The following is a 16,634-nucleotide window of genomic DNA, read 5'->3' on the forward strand; positions in this document are numbered from 1 at the left end:
ATAAAGGTTTACAATAACATATTATCCTTAAGTGTTGACACAAATACTATGCTGTATTTATCTGACACTAATCTGTCTAACATATGAAGAATGGAAGCAATGATTTGATTTTGACCCAAATAATGATGTCATCATAACCTTTGCAAGAATGAATTAAAGCATATTCTAACCTTTTCATTATTTCACATTTTCACTACCAGAAAATCATTACTCAAAAGGGAAAGGAATGCTTTTGCAACGGGGTCTTGCTTAGGGTTATATTTCAATTCCTCATAATGAAACATAAAGGACAGGAAAAAGAAGGTGAGGACATTCTATCAAATCACTACTCGCAGTTTTTCATAGGTAATACTCAGTATAGTTTAAGACTTAACCAAGAGAACAACCCATTATGTCTCAGCAGCAAATCTGTCAATATGCTGATGGAGCAGAGGCATAATATATGTTATTTGAATATTGCAACAGGTAACTTTTATTTGTAAAATGCAAGGAAGATTTTACTTTAAGGGAAAAACTTCACAACCTAAGGATTTAATTAAAAAATATCAAGTGAACAAAAATTCTGAAAGCCTGTGAACATTAAACTAGATGAAAATTACAAACTTTTAATATGAAAAATTAAGTAGATCATCCCTTGATTTGTTGAGCATAATAAAGCTTATTGAAACTAATCAAATGACATTTTTTCTTAGGAAGGTCTTTCTGATATATAGCATTGGAAACTTACTTCATTGTTCATGATCATTAAGGCTTAATTTAATTTAATTCTATTTATTTTAATATTCAAACCTTTATTAGCTTCTGACACCGGTCAACCCCACTCCTGGGAGCAGTTCCCTCCTATACTTGTAAGATCATTTAATATGTACTTCGTAAGGAAGTCTGCATTTAGACTCAGGTTTGTTTGCTTGATTAATTTGGTGAACTTAAAGACATTGCTGAGTCAAAATTCAAACAACACATGGATTCTAAATTGCTCCAAGGTAAATTCTCAATTCTATACAATTTGCTGATTTTTAAAGGGGGGAAAAAAAAGATTTTCTAACTTTTCTCCAATTGTTTCCAAGGACAATTGACAATTTAATGCTATCATTTACATGTAGGCCAAAACATGATTTGTTCCTGTCTCCTTTTCATTTAATTCAACTTAAAAAAAAAAAATGTATTGATGGCCCACAATGAGCCAGGTTTTATTTCACTTTCCAAAGATACTTTAGTGAATCAAACAACGATGCCTGCCTTTGTGGAGCTTATATTCTAGAAGCGATGGGGCAGCAGATAATGATAAACATGGACACATAAATGATATTTTACATTAAAAGGCCATGAGCCTTATGGAATGAAAGAACAAGGAAAGGGTTTTCAATTGTAGGCGGGGCCTGGGGGTGGATTCTACTTTTACTTAGGCTGGTATGGGTAGACCTCCTTTTGGTGATAGTTGAGCCAAAAATTTGAAGAAGTGAGGGACTTCACCCATGAAGCTATTTGGGGAAAATTGACCCATTCAGAGTCAGAGCAAAATCCTAAATGTGGAACTTGTCTGGTATGTTTGGAGAAAGCTATGAAGCTAGTGTCACCGGAGAAGCAGAAGGTGAACCGGAGCTCCCGCTGCATCTCAGTGATGTGAGATGTCTGAGAACTAAGGGAGGGGTAATCATGTGGGGCTTTTAAGTCACTTTGAAGAGTTTGGTTTATATTCAGAGTGAAATGGGAGCTAATTTAGAAAGACTGAACTTCTGTTTGTTAATGACAATTCTGGCTACCATATAGAGAAGTTGTGGGAGAGGAACTGGGGTCAAATCAGGTCACCTAATGATGAGGCGCTTCCTGTAATTCAGACAGGGAGTGACAGAAAATATAGCCAATCCAAATAAGTACATCTATTTCAGGAAACACCCTGAAGCATCTTTGAATAGGACACTATCTAGTTTACACACCAGTCACATCCGATATTCAAAGGATTTTATCAAGTTATCACTTTAAGTTAAGTTTGGGAACACACATTCACTCCTCTTCTGTGGAGAATGGCTTTTGGCAAGATAGTTTTAGTGCCATAACCACATTTCAGTGTGAATTCTTTGGTGTGCAGATTATATAAAATGCTTTGACGTATACTATATCAGTACACAGTAAAATCAAAGAGGAGAACTAAGCAGGGCTTAATTCATAGGCCTAGTGTTGCAAACTTCTTTCCCTTTGTCCCTCTGAAATCTGCTTCTCAGAGTTAGACACAATAGGTTGAGCAACAAGCAAGGATTAGGTATGGTTCACATATGATTCCAGAGTTGGTTTATAATCTTGAATGAGAATTGAAGAGTCAAAACCCCTTTACTACAATTCCTTTTCATGTGACTCTTGGGCATGCCATGTTTAAGAGGTACTGTGTCCCACATCCCTTTAGAAATACTAAGTATTTATCTAACTGCCATTCTCCTAGCTCTTTCTAGTCATGGTTCCAAACTGAGCCATGATTTTGAACCATCATTCAACATTTTAACGAGTATGTACTTATGTATCTAGTAGGTTTGGCCAGCCTGGCATTTTCATATGGATTCCCACATATACAGTTTAGGAAGATTACACACATTAAAATGGTTCTTTCTTCCAAAAGTCCCTGTTATATTTACTATAGAGAAAAAAAATTGGATGATCATTTTAACCCTTGCTAATGTTTTTTACAAGATTACAAAAAGTTTTATCTAATAAATAACATATGTTTTATAAAATATAGATAAATTTTACAAAATATATACAGAGGTTGTATTAATAATTAATAATTAGTAAATAATTAATAACCAATACAAAACCAATCAGGGGGTTGCTGCTCAGATACACACTTATGAGGATAAAAACAGAACCAAAACAAACATCACTGGAATACAGACCCCCCTCAGCTCCACCACTAACTAATCATAGGGATTGTCCTTAAGGACCTCCTGCCTCCCTCTTGCTGTCAGAATCCATTGTTAGCGACACCCTTTCTCTCTCATCCCTCCACACGTGTACAAAACTCCCAGTACAACTGTATTTAGCTGTGTTCTTTCTCATATCAGGTAAAAAGTAATATGCAAATAAACATGTAATCAAAGAGGTGAGTTATTTGTCAAATCTTGTGAGTTGCAAGGTCTTCTTAGTATGAAAGCTAAGGAGAAATTCAATGTTTATATTAGAAAACAAATGAATTTAATTATGAAATGTAATCAGCACTCATATTCTGTGTGCCTGCTCCTTGAAAAAAGTTTTGCTAAGTCATGCCTTCAATTTCAAGACCTTACAGTTCATTGGAATGAGGAACTATGAATAGATATGTGCACATCACTAACTCCAGTATAAGACACTGGGAGAGAAGAGCTGGAAGGTAGCACTATAATGCCCTAGGTTGCACTAGACATTAGATCTTTACCCATAGGATACCCATTTCATTTTCCTAAATGGCTCTCTATAAACCTAGTGAAATGAATGATTTGCCAGATATTGTAAAGAGGGTAGAACTACAGGATTTTATAGTGTAGGTTCAAACTCTTTGCCTGACTCTCATAGTTTATAAGCTAGTCTCTTGCAGCCTTAACACAATGATGTTAAAAGCAAAGCAGCTACAAATTCCCTACCGTCCTGTGCCCCCGTATCTCCAACCAGGAGTCGCTGAGAGGACAGAGCAAAGCGTCACCCTGCTGAATAGCAATTACTGCTTCTGTAATACCTATAATAACTGGCCCTAGTTTATAAAATTGAAACAAATTGCTTACAAGTAATTATTTTCAAGCAACATAAATAGTTTAAAGCTATTGCATCTGAAAAGTTTATTACCCTGAGTGCAACTCAGCATAATTTTCTTTTATAAAATATTTTATATTAAAAACCAGGCTGTTCACTAATGTCAGACAAAGGATTGTTCCCTTTGTGACAAGTTCACTTTTAATTTGCTTTTATTAATTATTTACTGATCCTATTCATAAAGAAAAACTGGAAATATATTACATAGCCTTTTATTTTTGGACATTGAGATATATTTAGAACTAAAGAGGAAATGAAGGAAGTAAATGTTCTTGTAATTCTTCACTCTCTGGCCGCTTCTATTCCAGAGACAGGAACAGCCCCCAAGACCACACTGTGAATTAGTCTGAGAATATCAACTGGGCTCAGAAACTTCCTCTCCCCCGCCCTCCAGCAAAACACATTTTATAACCAATCTTAACGAGCTGCAGTCTAGTGACTGTCAGTGGTCATACCAACAAAGCTGACAAATTAATTTACCTTAAAGCATAGTTAAGTGGTAATAGCAGTGCTGTTTTCTCAGAGAATGTTTGCATGTCAGTAGGGACTCCAGGTTACCCCAAAGGAATTGACAATTAATAGTGAAGCTATACAAATGGCACTGATCAGAAATACGTATACAAATGGGACAGTATTAAGGTATATATATTTTTTCTACATATATTTGCTCCTACAATTTCAATTAGATAATGGTTTTCTGTTTTCTTTCTCAGTGGACATTTGTTGTAGGAAAGCAGAAAAAAGCAGCTTAAAGCCAAAGACTTTTCCAGTATTTTATAAAATCTGAAATTGAATAAAGAGGTAGGTGTTCCACATTAGAAATAAAGAGGATGATAACTTTGGGAAAGACAAGCCAACAATTGGCTGGTTTTCCCCAAGGATGAAAGCAGGTTGGAAGAACCTGAGGATTGTGAGAGTCATGAGCTGACCTCCACCTGTTTGTGGGGAGGAGGCTGGGGGTGAGCTCGGGCTTATGGAAAAGGATGGAACTGAGCAATGTGGACGCTGGATCCCCACCCAGGAGCATCTGTATTGACCTAGTTGCTGAGCACGGCCCAGAAGCAACAGAGCTAATGGGAATGTGTCCTATAATACCTTGGGGCCATGTAAACATGTAAAGCACTGCGTTGTGCTGGAGTGGAAGTGTGCGCCCCAGTAACTGAGTTTAAATTGTACTTCTCCCATTCCTAGTAACTCTATTTGTGCATCCACACTCCAATCTCTCAGCTTCTGTCTTTCTAGGTGTCTCCTTGAGCACTATACATCACAGCAGATGCAAAGCAGGGTGTGATACATCTTTCTGGAGCATCAAGTTTTTTGTGTTTTTTTTTAAAAGTATTTATTTATCTATTTATGGCTGTGTTGGGTCTTAGTTTCTGTGCTAGGGCTTTCTCTAGTTGTGGCAAGCGGGGGCCACTCTTCATCGCGGTGCGCGGGCCTCTCACTGTCGCGGCCTCTCTTGTTGCGGAGCACAGGCTCCAGATGCACAGGCTCAGTAATTGTGGCTCACGGGCCCAGCTGCTCCGTGGCACATGGGATCTTCCCAGACCAGGGCTCGAACCCGTGTCCCCTGCATTGGCGGGCAGATTCTCAACCACTGCGCCACCAGGGAAGCCCGAGCATCAAGTTTATTAACTAGAATTGGAAGAACCAAGGAGTCCTTGGAACAAGAACTATCCCCCTCCCCCACCAACACGGAAGACAGAAGAGTGGGGGAGGGGAGACGTGACCCAGGAATGACAGTCCAGTCTCTGAAGTTTCACCCAGGTGGGGGTTGAGGGGCAGACCTGCAGCCACGGTGGCCTCGCTTTCGGTCGCCCGGGCTGCTCCGGACCATCCTCTGAGCTGGCCAGGGTCTTGGATACGATGCTTCTGAAGGCCGCGCAGAGAACACCCTCATCTTCCACTGGACCGGGCCCCAGGGAGTGCGGCGGCCTGACCTTCCTGCCTCGGTCATGCATGGGGTTCACATGGGCTCACTTTATTATGACGCCTCTTGCTGGGCAGCTTGCAACAAAGATGTTTCAAAACAAAGTTCCAGATTCTCCTAGCCACCCCTTGCTTTTTCTGGCTGTGGCCAGAGGGAGTGGATGAGGACACACTCTCAGGCTGCCCAGTGTGGGAGGACCCTCCAGTGTTGGACACACCCGGGGGGCAGCTGGTTCCCTCTGGGGCTCCAATCCTGCTGCTGGTAGAGGGGGATGTCCCAGTGCCACACTGGGGGGCTGGGCTGGGGGTGGCAGTCCTCGCCTCCAGGCTGGGTGGGGGACAGGCAGACTCACCGGTCTTCTGCCCCGCCTGCTGGTCTTCCTGCAGCTGCACGTTTTCTCCCTGGTAGAGCCACCTGCTTTTCAGGGGGGACACCACAGGGCTTTGAGAAGGCTCAAGTTCACTGCCGCTGAGGTCCCCGCGACAGAAGGGCCTCACAGTTACGATGGAGGCCCCTACCTGGGGTTTCTTGGCGCTCACACTGCCTGTTCCAGCATCCTGGATCTGGTCGCAAGTCAAGCCCGGAGTCGTCACCGTTGTCACCTTCAGGTCCTCTTCACAGGGTGGCTGGAGTGGCTCCTTCTGGCCCATGTTTAACCAAGCATGACTCATGAGGTCAGGTAAGGTGCCTCTGTCACTGGGGTTGAGGGCAATCATTTTTTGTAATAGATCCCTTATCTCCAAAGACAGATAAGGTGGGATGTGGTATTTCCCTTGTAGGACTTGCTTCCGCAGCTCCTGGTAGTCTTTTCCCACAAAGGGATGGCACCCAGTTACCATGGTGTAGAGCACTACTCCCAGGCTCCACACGTCCACCGCAGGGCCGTAGCTCTGCCCCAGGAAGATTTCCGGGGCACAGTAAGGGGGTGTGCCGCAGATTGTGTCCATTTGTCCAGAGTCATCACACTTGTTGCTGAGGCCAAAGTCTGTAAGTTTGATATTCATCTTGGAATCAAAGAGGAGGTTCAGTGGCTTCAGGTCCCGATGCACGATGCCCCTCTGGTGGCAGTACTGCAGGGCGGAGAGCAGCTGCTGGAACGGGCCTCGGGCCTCCACCTCTGTCATACGGCCATGGATCTTCAAATAGTGGTACATGTCCCCCCCACTGAGGTACTCCATCACCAGAATAAATGCCTCCTCTGTGTTAATCGCCCCCAGCAGTTTTACAATATTGGGGTGATTCAGGAGCTTCATACCGCACACTTCCCGGAAAAGTGCCTGGACACTTGCGACGCTCTGACGCCTTTTCTTAATCACCTTGAGAGCCACCTGTGTCCCGGTCAGAATGTGCCGCGCCAACTTCACTTTACCGAAGGTGCCTTCACCAATGGTGCGGAGGATCTCAAAGCCATCAATATGAGCCTTCTTGTCAGCAGGGTTGGCTGTGAGGCCCTGCATCATGGTGACCTGCTAACTACACTGACTGACAGCACTACCTAGCAACGCTAACTACGCTAACTAACAATGCTAACTGTACTAACAGTGCTAAGTGTGCTGTCTCTACTAACAGCGCTAACTACGCTAACTGTACCAACAGCGCTAACTAGCACTAACTACACTAACTATGCTAATCAAGTATTAACTACACCAGCTATGCTAACTATACCAACAGTACTGACTATGCTAACTGTACTAATCTAGCAATACTAACTAAAATTAAGATACAAATGAGAAAAAGAACAAAGGAAGAAAAGAAAGCAGAAGAAATGGAAAAGAAACACCAAAAAATTGAGAAGAAAAAATTTAAAACTAAAAGAAATGATAAAGAGAGAAAAATGAGAAAAAGGCAAAGAAGAAAGAAAAATGAGAAAGATAAAAAAGAGTAGAGAAAAGAGAAAAATAAATCAACAAAATGGCAGAAACAAGGAAAAAACAAGCTAACTGTAGGTCCAAGGCCGTCAGGTCACCAAAAGCAGCTTCCTGGGCTCTAAGGACCAAAAACCTGGGCCCAGCTGCCCCTGTTACAGGGCTCTGTGAAGTACATCACAGTGGTGCACTCTGAGGTCAGAGCAAGAAATGGACGCATCACAGCTGGGGGTAAACCACAGGGGTTTTCTCACTTCTTGAGTTCAAGGCCCCTTTACACTTAGGAAAAAGGATCCCAAAGAAATTTTTCTTTACGTGTGTTATTAGATATTGGTATTCACTTTGTTATAAATTAAAATCTGTAGTATACTTCCAGTGGCCTTTTTATTTCTAGTTTGAAAATCTGTAATAATTTTAAAGACCTCATAATGTCTACACTTGAAATATTCATTTCCTTTTCCTTAAATTCTGGTCTCAAAATAATGTTACAACTTAACTGACTTCACGATACTATACAAAATGTTCTGCTGCATAAGACACGATAAGGTACATTATGAAAGTTCTATGAAGCTGAGAGAAGATTTGCCAGGAAGGTCATGAGCAGATTTCTCATCAGGAGCCTCGGAGGCCAGATGGCATGGCTCAATGTACTTCAAGTGTTGAAGGAAAGAATCCGTCAACCAAGAATCTTATATCTAGCAAAACTTTCCTTCGAAAATGAGGGAGAAATCAAGACATTCCCAGTTAATCAAGAGTTGAGAGAGTTCTTAACCACCAGACCCGCCTGCCACAGGGAGTTCTTCAGGTTGGAGTCAAGGACACTGCACAGTAGCTCAAAGCCGTATGAAGAAATAAAGACCTCTGGCAAAAGTAGATAGACGGGCGATGAGAAAAGCTAATACTGTTGTAACTTTGGTTTGTAGCTCCACTTTTTGTTTTCTATTTGATTTAAGAGACTAATATATAATAAAACACACCACACACATAGAAATCAAAAAAAAAAATCTATACCTAAAGCTATTACTAGAATTTAAAAATTTCACACATCTTATTAATATATACACTTGATGAAAAAAGCGTTGAAAATTAGCATCAATATTGATATAACTATTTAGGAATTTAGATTACATGTTCCCCTATGTAATTCAATTAATATTTGGGAGAAAATTAGGAGATAAAAATTCTTTGAAATCTTAACATTTCATTATAAAAAATAACCTTAATAATTACATAAATGAAGTAGAACTTTGGTGTGTAGATTTCTATCTACATATACATGGAAAATTATGAAATATATACAAACATGTACACACAGAATGGCCTTTACATATTCTATGAAAAATTCGTTCCCACCAACTAATGTATCACGGAAAAAAATTTCCAGAGGAGATATAGATAGATAGATAGATAGATAGACAGACAGATATGGATATATGTATCTATGTTTGCCTCTATAGACCCTTACTAGTAGTTGACATTATGGATGGTTCTACTAATTGACTCTTCTCAAATTTCTCCATGTAAGTTTGAGATAAACATGTAGGACAGCTTTCTTACCATGTGGGTAGTAAATGGGAGTAACAAGGACTATTGAAGGAGAACACAGCACATTGCTGCATTAGTCTACTGAATATACTAAAAGGAGAAATTGAACCATCCCCATGTCAATCCTTGGGGATTAAGCAGAAGAACAAGGTGTTTACGTTACTCAAGTTTCAAACAAGCGAACAAACACCTCAGCACTTCCAGGTAACTACATTTCCACAAAAACTCCTATGAACATGCCAATAAGTCCAGAGCATCAAGAACTATGGCTAAAGAGGCCTTATGAGGCACTCAAAGACCTCACTTAGCCTAGAGTAAGTGGTTATACAGACTAATCCTTCTGTAACCCAAGTGAGGGGTGGAGAAGAAGCACTTCCTCATAGCATAGGGCAGTGGTGATGGACAGAGAATATGCAAGGAATGAACTCTTAATACTGGCATCTTGTAGGCACACAGAGTATATAGATCATAGGAACAATGAGAAAAGAAACCTTTAGTTCCTTTAATTGGCTGAATTCATTAGAGGCTAGTATGGTTTAGACAAAAAAAAAAAAAAAAAAAAAGAGGCTCTTTCTAGCACAAGAGTTGGAAGATTGGTGGCCTATTTCAGTAGTTCTTATATAATCCAAACTCAGGTGAACAAGTGTTAGAGACAATATACTTTTATTATTATCAATCTTTGTAGGAGAGGCATAAACCCAGTCTGATTATATTTGAAAAAAAACTACTGTGATAATACTTCCCTTCCATGTGTTGGAGTATAATCTGCCGTAATATATTTGGAGAAAATCTGGAATTTATCATATTCACAGTGAAAAAAAGAACAATCTGCCAGGGATTGGGGAGGGGAGGAGGGAAGGATGAACAGCTAGAGCAGACAGGATTTTTAGGGCAGTAAAACTATTCCACATGATGTGGTGGTAATGGTGGGTACATAACATCATGCCTTTGACAAAACCCACAGAACTGTAGATCACAAAGAATGTGAGCCCTTAAAATAACTGACTTTATTTTATAACAATGTATCAATGTAGGTTCAATTTTAACGTGCTTACCACACCAAGGCAAGATGTTAATAATGAGGGCAAGGGAAGGAGTGGGAGGGGGAGTATATGGGAACTCTGAACATGCTGCTCAATTTTTCTGCAAGCTCAAAACTATTCTAAAAATAAATTCCAATAATTCAATAATTGTAAAGGGAATAAGAAAGGCATATTAAGTTAATACTAAAATAAAAACTTTGGAGTAGGCATATTAATTTCAACAAGGCTGATTTAAGAATCAGCTTGGGACACCTGGAAACAAAGGGCAGGGTTAGCCCCTACAGCCAGTGCTGCTTTACAAGATTTGGACTAAACACATAACTGAGTCTTTTGCTCCATGTGGGAGTGAAGAAAAGTGTAGGAGGGGCCTTGCCTCCAGCCTTACAGTGAGCTCCCTGAGGGGTTGTTCTCTATCTTGTTTCACACTGAGACTGTTTATTGGTGACATTCTTTCTGGGTCAAAACCATTCCAGTGGGGGTAAGCTGAGACGAAGTGAGAGAGTGTCATTGACATATAGACACTACCAAATGTAAAATTGATAGCTGGTGGGAAGCAGCCGCATAGCACAGGGAGATCAGCTCGGTGCTTTGTGACCACCTAGAGGGGTTGGATGGGGAGGGTGGGAGGGAGGGAGATGCAAGAGGGAAGAGAAATGGGAACATATTGTATATGTATAACTGATTCACTTTGTTATAAAGCAGAAGCTAACACACTATTGTAAGGCAATTATACTTCAATAAAGATGTTTAAAAAAAAAAAAAGATGTTAAAAAAAAAATTTTTTTAATTAAAAATACCAAGGAAAAGGTGGGACATTACATATTAATAAAAGTATCAATTCTCCAAAAAGACATAAAAATCCTAAAGTTGTGGAATCTGACATCAAGCTTTCAATATATGTGAAGCAAAAACTGATAGATCAAGTAGGTACAGAATCAGTAAGGATAGACTTGACCTGGACAGTAATAGCAATCAAACTAATATAATTGGCATTTATAGAATACTCCACTCAACAACAATAAAATATACATTTTTCTCAAGCTCATGTGGATCACAGAGAAGAGTCTCAAGAGGAATTTTAAAAAGCAATTATATAGAAATAAAAATTTAAAAAAAATTGTAGATACAGAGAAAGCAGTGCTGAGAGGAAAATTAAGTGCATATATTCAGAAAGAAGAAAGATCTATAATCAGTAATCTGAGCTCCACCTCAGGAAACTAGAGAATGAAGAACAATTTAATATTAGTGTAAGCAGAAAGTAAAAAGAAATAATACATATGTGAGCATAAGTTATTGAAACTGAAAACTTTAGTAGAGAAAATCAATGAAACCAAAAACTTCTTTGAAAAGACCAGCAAAACTGATAAACCTCTAGCCAGGTTAACAGAAAAAGAAAAGAAAAGAAAAAATAATTACCAATATCAGAAATTAAAGAGACGTCATCCTGACCTGTTTCATGAATGTTAAAAAGGCAGTAAAGAACAACAAGCAGAACTCTATAATTTAGATGAAACAGAATGATTTCTTCACAGACACAAATGCTTAAAACTTACACAAGGAGAGACAGGTCATCTGATCAGGCCCATATCTATTAAAAAAAAATTGTATCAATAATCAAAAACCTTCCAAAAAAGAAACCTTCAGTTCAGATAGTCACCGGTGAATTTTACCAAATCAAAAGAAATGGTGCCAATTACCACATTCCCTTCCAGAAAACAGAAGCTGAGGAAACTCATTCTATGAGGTCAGCATTACAATAATACCAAAACCAGACACAAGCATTACGTGAAATAAAAATATTTATATATCATGTTAAGAAGTTGAAAACTTTCTCACTAAAATCCAGAAAAAACGAAAGATATTCTCTTTTACTCTTCCTACTCTCCGTTTTACTGAGATTTTTAGCTAGTACATTAAAACAAGAAAGAAAAAAAAAGAGAAAGTATTTGGCTTGGAAAGGATTAAATAAAGCTGTCTATACTTGCAGAAGACATGATTGTCTCTGCAGAAAAATACAATTTTGGAAAATTATGGAAATAATAAAGGACTATAACAAGGTCACAGGATTCATGGTTTAGTATATATTCTTGTGTATATGCTATACATACATATATATGTATTTTGTATATATACCGTACATATAAATATAAACACACATACATTTAATAAGTCAATGAAATTTGAAATTAAAACATACCATGTTGGGCTTCCCTGGTGGTGCAGTGGTTGAGAATCTGCCTGCCAATGCAGGGGACACGGGTTCGAGCCCTGCTCTGGGAAGATCCCACGTGCCGCGGAGCAACTGGGCCCGTGAGCCACAACTACTGAGCCTGCGCGTCTGGAGCCTGTGCCCTGCAACAAGAGAGGCCGCGATAGTGAGAGGCCCGCGCACCGCGATGAAGAGTGGCCCCCGCTTGCCGCAACTAGAGAAAGCCCTCGCACAGAAACAAAAACCCACCACAGCCAAAAATAAATAAAATAAATAAATAAAATAAATTTCTAGTTAATATTAAAAACAAAAAAAAACATACCATGTATATTGTACCATAAAGATGAAGTACTTAAATATAAATCTAACAAAATATGTATAGGAACTATATGTGCAAAACTATAAAATGCTGATAAAAGAAACCAAAGATTAAATAAATCAAGAGTTATTCTGTGTATACTGACTGGAAAAATCAATATTATTAAGATGTTTATTCTTCTTAACTGTATCTATATATTCCATGCAATTCCAATCAAAATTCCAGTGAGCTATTTTCTTGATATTGACACACTAATATCAAGTTAATGTGGAAAGGAGAAAGACCTAAAATTGCCAAAACAATAATAGAAGATTAACAGCATAGCTGTAGTGCTAACAATTCCTGATTTCAAGAATTACTATAAAGCTACAGTAATCAAGAGAGCATGATATTGGCTCAAGAATAGACACATAGATCAATTAAACCATATAAACAGCCCAGAAGGAGATGCACAGAAATGCAGTCAACTGGTATTTCACAAGGGACAAAGACAATCAAGAGAGAAATAGATGAATGGATAAACAAAGTGTGGTACATTCAAACAGTGCAATATTATTCAATGAAGAAAAATAAATGAACTAAAATGCCATGAAAGGATATGGATGAATATTAAATGTATAGGGTAAAATGAAAGAAGCCAGTAGCAAAAGTCTACATACTGAATTATTCCACTTATATGACATCTGGAAATGACAGAACCTATAGGCATGGTAAATCAGTAATGGCCAGTAGATTAAAGAAGGGCTAGAAATGATGATGAAACACAGGGAATATGTTCAGCGTTTCAAAACAATGCTGTATACTTTCATTGCAGATACATGACACTAAGCATTTGTAAAATTCCATAGAGCTTTACAGCTCAAATAGTAAATATTAATATAAACAAATTTAAAAAAATCATTTAAGAGGTCAGGGGAATCCAGGATGGGTGCAGAATGTAACTCGGGGCTGGGTATATGGGAACTCTCTGTATTACCCTTTCAATTTTTCTATAAATCTAAAATCTTTTCTAAAAACAAAAACTTATTTTTAAAAAATTCTGCAAGACACAAATAGAATACATTCAAAGAAAGTCACATCATAGTCAAACATCATAAATGAAAATAATATTTAACCAGAAAATAAAAAGATACATTATATTCTGGCACAACAATAAGAAGAATGAGAGCTAACATCATCAGAAACAAGTGAAGCCAGAGATAATAAAATCATATATTTAATGAAATTATAGGAAAAATGTGTAACCCCCAAATTTTATATCTACTAATAATTTTGTCCCCAAATTAAGGTTAAATAATGAAATTTTCAAATAAACAAGAACAGGCAGAATTTGTTGCTAGCTGAACCAGACTGCAAGGAATACTGTTGATAGCGCTTCAGATAAGACAAAGAAAACCAAACCAAACCAAAACAAACAAACAAAAATGAGCACAAATTTACTGATGTACGTATCTGCAGGAAGAAATGAAGATCACCGGAAAGGGAAATTGTGAATTTAACTATAAAATAATATTTATAAAATATATTAAATAGTTACTAACTCTTTAAAGAAAAAACTACGCTGCGGATACATAACACATAATAGAAGGAGAATGAGTGACAACTAAAGTACAAAGGACAAAACAACAATACATGGTATTTTACTTACAATAATGGCTAATGGGCATAATTTAAGTCACTTTGAAAAGTGAAAGATTAAAAAGCTGAATTTAGAAAATAACCAGTAATAACACAAAGCAACATACATTTAAAACATTGACAGAATTAACAGGAGCTACAGAAAAATATACAATGAACCACAGCTATTTCAAATAGGATTTTCTCATAATTAAAAACAAAAAAATCAGTAATGCTATAAAAGCTTTATTTTTTATTGAAGTAAAATTGATGTATACCATTATAAAAGTTTCCGGTGTGCAACACTGTAATTCAATACACAACGGGATCATCATCAAAAGTGTAGTTATCATCCATCACCACAGAGTCGATCCCTTTTACCCATTTTGCCCACCTCTCAACCCCTTCTCCTCTGCTATATCTGTTCTAGATATAAAAGTTTTAAACTATATTATTATCTAACTTACCTAACAGAAATTTATAGAATACTACATCTGGCAGCTAAAATACATAGTCTTTGGGGCTATAAAACAAGTCTCAATAAGTCACAAAGGATCATATGTTCTGTGAACATACATAAATGAATAAGTGTTTTCGCGAAGAATAATGAGATAATCTTATGTGTTTGAGAATTAGCAGTACGTGTCTAAATTAACACTTCTTTAAAAAAATGCAATGGGAATTTAAAATATATTATTGACAGTATGGAAATAGAAATTTCCCTTATCAAAACTTATATGATTGAGGCAAAACAGTCTTTGGATATACTTTATCATTTAAATATGAAAGTTTAAAAAATCAATAAGCTAAGCCTCCATCTCAAGATTCTAAAAAGGAAAAAGGAAAATTTAAAACCCAGAGGAAGAAGAAGGATAAAAAGTAGAATGATGAGAACAAAGATCAAAGATATAAAATAGAGAAAAATAACAAAGCCATAAGCTTTAATCTTTGAAAGTTTAATAAAATTGATAAACTCTGTAGTAGTAGAATAATACCCCCTCCCAAGTTGTAAAAGTGTTATTTCCCAGAACCTGGGAATATGTTCCCTTACATGGCAAAGAGACATTGCAGATGCAGTTAAGTTAGGATCTCCATAGCGTTTCCTGAATTACCCTGGTGAGCCAGTGTAATCACAAAGGTCCTTATTTTGAAAAAGAGTAGACGAGGGAAGCAGAAGTGTCGGAGTCAGAAAAGGAGATGTGACAGTGGAAGCAAAGTGAGAATGATTTCATTTCAGGCTGTAAGTATGGAAGGGGGCCAGTAGCTGAGGATTGGGGAGAGCCTCTAGAAGCTGAGAAAGGCAAGAAAATGGATTCCCAGAATGTGCAGAAGGAATGGGGTCCTGTAAACATTTTAACTGTAGCTTAGTTGGACCTATTTTGAACTGTGATCTCCAGAACTGTAAAATAATAAATTTGTGGTGTTTTAAGTCACTAAGATTGTGTTAATTTGTTACAGCAGCAACAGGAAACTAAGAGAAACCCTTAGCAAGACTGATAAAAAATGTAAAGTACACACAAATTAACGTTAACTGAAAGCAATATAGTGGTGCCAATACACATATTTTCAAATTAAAGGAGAATAAGAGAATAGTGTATTTCCTTCTTGATTTTCAATACTGTATTTAGCAGAAACCAACTTTATTTATTAGCATAAGGACATAGGGGCGACAATGAAAAACAACAATCATAAGGAGAAAAAAGAAAAGAAAACAAAATGTACTATTTAATTGATTGTAAATGGATTAAAAAATCATCCATTTTTAATTTGCTGTTTGTTAACTTTTTTTTTTTTAACATCTTTATTGGAGTATAATTCCTTTACAGTGTTGTGTTAGTTTCTGCTGTATATCAAAGTGAATCAGCTATACATATACATATAGCCCCAGATGCCCTCCCTCTTGCCTCTCCCTTCCCCCGTCCCTATCCCACCCCTCTAGGTGGTCACAAAGCACGGAGCTGATCTCCCTGTGCTTGAGTATCCTTTTAAAACAGCAAGATGTCCGGATCCTAATATCAATAAAACAAATTAGGACAATAAATGACTCCATTAAAATAAATCTGTTGCCCATAAATTTTCTAGCAATTAATATAAATCAACTTTATTATAAATTGTATAGTACACTCCTGCCAAATTGAGAACTATATATTTTATTTCCATCTGTATTTTGAAGTGTGAATACTAGAAAATTAGCTTTAATAAAAGCTCAATTAATCTAAGTAATAATGCCTAAATATCTCTTGGTGTGAAGGGTCTTGAAACACATGATTTTCCATCCCAATGCCAGTTTTGTCTAATCATCTTATGGGCAAAATTTATGTCATATTTTTGC

General features: G+C 37.7%; 1 long non-coding RNA gene across 10 annotated transcripts in view; it reads right to left on the minus strand.

The window, feature by feature from the left end:
* The window catches only part of LOC309622016, a 120,396-nt gene that overhangs the window by 18,000 nt on the left and 85,762 nt on the right, over nt 1–16,634 (minus strand). For 8 of the 10 annotated variants that reach the window (XR_014240422.1, XR_014240423.1, XR_014240424.1 and 5 more), the window contains one exon: nt 12,355–12,509. This is a non-coding gene — a long non-coding RNA (uncharacterized lncRNA). Of the gene's footprint in view, nt 1–10,972; nt 11,746–12,354; nt 12,510–16,634 lie in introns of those variants that run through there. The other 2 variants (XR_014240428.1, XR_014240431.1) reach the window with 2 other exon arrangements.

Source organism: Balaenoptera borealis (assembly GCF_965194805.1).
Source record: "Balaenoptera borealis genome assembly, contig: HAP1_SCAFFOLD_1398, whole genome shotgun sequence".
NCBI lineage: Eukaryota > Metazoa > Chordata > Mammalia > Artiodactyla > Balaenopteridae > Balaenoptera > Balaenoptera borealis.